The sequence below is a fragment of the Chionomys nivalis genome, chromosome 8, assembly GCF_950005125.1.
Source record: "Chionomys nivalis chromosome 8, mChiNiv1.1, whole genome shotgun sequence".
In the NCBI taxonomy this organism is placed as follows: domain Eukaryota; kingdom Metazoa; phylum Chordata; class Mammalia; order Rodentia; family Cricetidae; genus Chionomys; species Chionomys nivalis.
In genome coordinates this window covers 78329858-78335857 of record NC_080093.1, presented here as the reverse complement: position 1 = coordinate 78335857, position 6000 = coordinate 78329858, and the positions used below count along the sequence as shown (strand labels likewise).

Below are 6000 nucleotides of genomic sequence, written 5' to 3'. Positions count from 1 at the left end.
CCCGGACCCCATCCCTATCCGCCTCCGTTTGCTGTAACAGAAGACCCCACGCTGCTAATCTTCCTCTCCCAGTCCCCGCCCCCCCCTTGCTGTAACAGAAGACCCCATGCTGAGAAGTTTGCAGAGAAAAAAAATACAGTTTCCAGTGGAAAGCAACATCTGTTCAGAGATGGGTGACAAATCCAGATTCTGGAACATTTCTGTGAAGCAAATTGCCTGGGTGCTTCCAAAATATCTAGCTGGGGTGGGGGCAAGGGTTAGGAATGGGGATGAGGAGGGACTCTGGACGGGAGAACTCTTGCGTAGTGAGCAGGGGGCCCTGACTTTCACCCCAACACTGAATGGAAAGAGTCGTCAGGATTAACAGAAGAGAGGGAGGAGGGAAGGGCATCGGGACAAAGGGGAGCAAAGATGGAACTTGATGAGGTTCACAGCCGACCTCCTCTGCTTTCATTAGCTGATGCTTCCTACCGGTGTGCATCAGGGAAGGCTGCTATATGCTGGTCCTCCGTCTTCAGAGTTCCTGCATCCAGAACTATGAGAGTATTAAAAAGCCTGCCATCGGGGACTGGGGGATGGCTCGGTGGGTAAAGCACTTGCTGCACAAGCTTGAGTATCTGAGTTTGGATCCTCAGCACACACGTAAAATGGAGCCCAGGAGCACACATCTCTAAGCTCCTACTGTGAGAGGAGGCACAGGAGACGCTGGGAAGCCCTCAGGTCAGCTAGAGAATGCAGTTGTGAACTAGACTCTCTTTCGATGTCTTTCACTGGACCTGGAACTCAGCTGGCTACCAACAAGCCCCAGTGTTTTCCTCTCTTTACAGTCCCTCCCATTTTCACCCCCAAATGGGGTTACAGTTGTGCATGCAACCATGCCTGGCTTTTTACGTGAGTGCTGGGGATCTGGACGCTAATCCCCAGGATGGCAGCAAGTGCTCTTACCCACCGAGCTCCTTTAATTTGCAGGCACTTGTCTTCACTTACAAACATGCTGTCCTAGCGTTAAATAAAGACCGCCTGGTGCTTCCCATGGCTTGTGAGGTTCCTTGGAACCTGCACGTTGAATCACAGCCTTTGATGAGTCTCCTCCCCTGTGCGTTGACGATGGAGAGAGGGTTTTATCCCAGAAGGTGTGGGATTCTCGTGAGACATGATTTCTCTTATGGGTGGAATAGTAGCATTCAGATATAATCTGTGCCCCAGTCATGTTGGCCAATCATATTACGTTCAAATCCACAGCCTGACACAGAGGCACTGTAGGTCATGTGACCCTGAGGTCAAGCAGCCCCGGACCACTGCGCCGGCTCTGTAGTTTACTGATGAGTGGCAATGCTGGCAAGCTCCCCTTGTCCCTGTCAGAATCTACCTCTTTGTGTCTATAGATTTGCATGCCTTTAAACTTAAGACGAGATATGACTATGTTTTCCAAACTGGTCTGGAAGCTCGGGGCTCAAGCAATCCATCCTCCTGCCTCAGCCTCACTCGTAGCTTGGACTGTACACAGTCCAGTTTCTGTACTCCCGAAGCCAACTCATGGAGTTGTCACATGAGGGAGTGCGTGATGTCAAGTGCCAGGTGGGCTCCTACTCGGAGCTTCTTTGGCCAGTGAGCCCCTTTTCTTAGACTGGGCTAGCTCCTTTCTTAGTCTAGGTTAACTCCTTTTCTTGATGAAGCCTGACTCCCTTTTCTGCGGCACACCGGATGCGGATGGCCACAAGAGGGTGCCAGAGAGCAGGCAGGGGCGCCCTTCAGGCCACCTAGGGAACTTCACGAAGTTGTATGGATGGCTAGCAACTCCGCAGAGCATAAACACCCTCCTCCCTGGAGAGGCCAGACTAAAACCTTATCTTGGTTATAGCAAGTGCTTCCGGGGGTAGTAGCCAGGGTTCTGTTGGGTCTCTGCAGAGTCTGATTGCTCGCTGCTATGGAACTGTCACAGCTTCTCCTGTTGTGACACAGAGTCACCACCTTCCAAATAGTGTTATACTTTATGTTCTTTATGAAGAAGCTATGTGGACAGAAGCTGGAGGGTCTTTCTTTTTCTTTTATTACTATTATTATTTGTAGTAGGAGCTGTGGGCCTGCTTTTTGTCCCACCCGGCTCCCACATGGTTAGCTTTATACCCGAAATAACAACACACAAACTGTATTCTTTTAAACACTGCTTGGCCCATTATATCTAGCCTCTTCTCGGCTAACTCTCGCACCTGGACTAGCCCATTTCTAATAATGTGTGTAGCACCCCAAGGTGCGCTTACCGGGAAGATTCTAGCCTACGTCCATCCTGGGTCGGAGCTTCATCACATCTGCCCTGGGGAGCAGCTGCATGGCATCTGAGCTCACTTCCTCTTCCTCCCAGCATTCTGTTCTGTTTACTCCACCCACCTAAAGGCTGGCCAATCAAATGGGCCAAGGCAGTTTCTTTATTAGCCAATGACCTTCCTCCATCAATTATTATTTGTTTTGTTTTGTTGAGACACAGCCTCGCTACATGGTCCCAACAAGCCTGGAAATCATTTTGTGGACTAGGCTGTCCTCAAACTCACAAAGATCTACCTGCCTCTACCTCCTGAGTGCTGGGATTAAAGGCCATGGGGACATTTTTTTTAAAAAATGATTCAATGAACACAACATGCTCACATTGGAAACTTTTTGTTATAGTGTGTGTGTGTGTGTGTGTGTGTGTGTAGATCAGAAGACAACTTACGGGTGGAGCTAGGCAGAAAATGCCTTTACCCTCTGAGACATCTTACAGTCCCATGATCGCATATTAAAGAATTATGTTTGAAACCAGCTCATCATGCCAGGTGTCAGTATTCCCTGAGATAACCAAGCAAACAGACACCACTTCCTTAGGGCGATGGTTCAGGACCCTGACACCCCTGAAGCCCCATGTACCCCTGTAATAGTCATCTAGAACACTGTGTGTGGTGCTGAGGCTGACCCTGGAGCACCGTGTGTGGTAGGCAAGCACTGGACCCTTAAGTTGCACCCCCAGCACCTCACTGTGCATTTCTTAAAAAAATAAGGAGCAAATGACACACAATTTAACGTCCTTAATCTAGTTTAATGGAGGAGAGCCGCAGCTTGTCTCCAGAATGTTCTCCTTTTTCTTAAAGATTTATTTATTTATTATGTATGTGATATATACTACTGTATACATAATATATACAGTATTATGACTGCAGGCCAGAAGAGGGCACCAGATCCTATTATAGATGATTGTGAGCCACCATATGGTTTCTGAGAATTGAACTGAGAACCTCCAGAACAGTAGCCAGCGCTCTTAACCACTGAGCCATCTCTCTAGTCCCTAAAATGTGTAGCCCAGGCTGGCCTCGAACTTGTGATCCTCCTGCCTCCACCACCTTCAGCAAATCCTACTGGTGTGCACCACCACAGCTGGCCAAAATGTTCTTATCTGGGCTCCCCGGTGACCTCCCCATTCGTTTTCCCACTTCTGTCTGCAGTTGTCATCTGTGTGAGTTCAGCAAAGAGGACTCGAGCTGCTGTGCCGGGCTCCTCTTGCCTAGGTCAGAATCCCTTGCTAAAGACAAGCTGGGTATGAAGCATGCCTAATGTCCCAGCTCATTGGGAGTTCAAGGTCATCTTCAGCATGTGGCGAGTTCCAGGTCCTTCTGGCTACTTGAGACAACATGGGGCCAATGAGACAGCTCCACAGGTAAAGGCGCTGCCAACCCTGGCAGCCTGAGATCCAGCTGAAGACCCATGTGATGGAAAAAGGGAACAAACGGCTCATGTTGTTCTCGGACCTCCACATCCACTCCCATATACCCCCAATAAATAAATATAATTAACACACACACAAACATACACACACCCCTCTGTTTGTTTTATGAAACCCACTCTAACCCTGGCTACTTTGAACTTTCAGCAATCCTTCTGCCTTGGTCTCCCAAGTGCTGAGTAAGATTCCAAGCCTGAACCACCAGTCTGTTAAAGTCTTCCTTACTATTGTAAAGCAGGGTTTCACTAAGCAGTGGGAAACTCATCCTGGAAACAGAGATCAGGCCACTTCTATTTGTTCGTCATGGGTAGACATTTGAGCTTGCTTCCGTTAAAATAGTTCAGGAAGAACAGAGATGTGTACATATTTGGAGGTCCCTCTGGAGTATGGGGGACATCCCAGAAGTAGGTTGCTGGATGACACACCTCTATTATTTCAATATTGCAGAATTCAATATTCTCCATACTGCCTTTCACTGGGTCGCCTGGTGTGCTGCTGCTAGCATCCCCCTGCCCACTCACACCTGTTTTTAGGCAGTTATAGGTATAGTTATAGGTAGCCCGGTGCTCGCTCACTGCGGTTGGGATTCTATGCGGTTTGATGAGCGAATGATTCACTTTGCATTTCTTTAGAATCCTGCAGCCTTTTGGAGCTAGCCGCTCCAGACCAATGCCTTCTGCATCCCCTGGGGACTCCATGACGTGTGGCAGCTGCCAGGCGGAGGGTGGGGTTTTCATAGGAGACAGTAAGTAGTGCTTGCGCACCACGACCAGCAGTAGTCCAGAGACGCCACCCGCAGGGACCCGCTGGATGCCACGGATACTGTGTCAGGTCTCTGGATAGCAGGACGACATGCCGCCTGTACGCAGTCCCAGGTCCTCATCGCCAAATGAAACACCCCATGAGTGACGATTGTGAGAGAGGCGTTTCCTGGAGGTCAGGCACCCGCACAGCGGTCATCGGTGGCGGCTGTGACGCAGGAGCTGAGGGTCATGCAGGTAGGGTACGAGAAAGCCACATGTGGAGTGATCTCAGAGCTAAGGGCGGTATAGCCTCTGCACCTCAACAGCAGCGCTAGCTTTCTGTGGCAACAGAAGCGGGGTAGTACCGTCCAAACTACAGTTTGTAAGAGAATATCTTCAAAATCTCTAACCTTTCTTGAGAAAGTTACACAGGCACAGGCTCTAAAACCCCGAAGGTTTCTAAAACAACAGTGAAATGCCGCCGCCGTCCCCCCTCCCCCACGGCCGTCTGTAATCGCCCAGAGCTATCACTACGGGTTGGTCGGGGGATACGTGCAGGCAGCACGAGAAACATCCCACAATAGCTAGGGCATGGGGTGGCTTCCAGAAGGGAGAAACCCGACGGGGGTTGAGGGTGTGGTTGATTTAGGTGTCTCTAGGGTGGAATGGGGAGAAGGCTGGGATTCTGCTAAGCAACCCACAATGCACAAGACGACCAAATACTAATACTGCAGAAATCAAAAATCCCTGCCTCACAGCAGCGAAAGGATCTCTTGCCATGTGGTTCCTCCCCACTCTCTCTGCAGACAGAACCTCAGAACAGCTGCTGGAGGCCTATTCCTGCCCCAGGAAAACGGTTCTTAAAGCAAACCAAGCCTTCTTCTGGCAGACCATCTTCTAGTTTCTCCCATTTTAAGGCCTTTCCTGAATTTGTATGAAAGAAAAATCCCATCTCTCCTTTAGAAAATCACCATTTTGCATTTGAAATTTAAATTTTGCTTACTTATTTTTAAGTTTTTATTTCATTTTATTTGCGACAGCGAATCATTTTGTAGCCCTGGCTGAATTTGCTATGTAGACCAGGCTGAACTTGAACTCATAGAGGTCTGCCTGCCTCTCTGCCTCTGCCTTGTGAATGCTGGAATTAAAGGGTGTGTCCCCAAAATTTTTCTTTTTAATTATGAGTATGTGTGTGTGTGTGGGGGGGGGTTGTACAGATTAGTGCAGGATCCCTAGAGGGTGTTGGATCCCCAAGAGCTGAGCAGTTACCTGAAGTGGCAGGGGGGAGGGGGGATCCAATCCCTTTCTCTACAATAACAACAATGCTCTTAACCACTGAGCCATCTCTCCAGACCCATACATTTATTTTTATTTCATTCATTAATTGTGTTTTTACTGTTTGTTTCTGAGACAGGGACTCTTGCATCATAGTCTGGCCTTAAATTTACGGTGTAACTGAGAATAACCTCAAACTTAAGATTCTCTTGCCTCTACCTCCTGAGTGCT

At 48.9% G+C, this 6000-nt stretch overlaps 1 protein-coding gene across 1 annotated transcript in view; it reads left to right on the top strand.

Moving 5' to 3' along the window:
* Positions 1-4607: 4607 nt before the first annotated feature.
* Positions 4608-6000, top strand: part of Tmc5 (transmembrane channel like 5) — an 86916-nt gene continuing 85523 nt past the window's right edge. The window contains exon 1 of the mRNA XM_057778324.1: positions 4608-4749. The gene's annotated coding sequence lies outside the window, so the exon portion shown is untranslated. The remainder of the gene's footprint in view (positions 4750-6000) is intronic.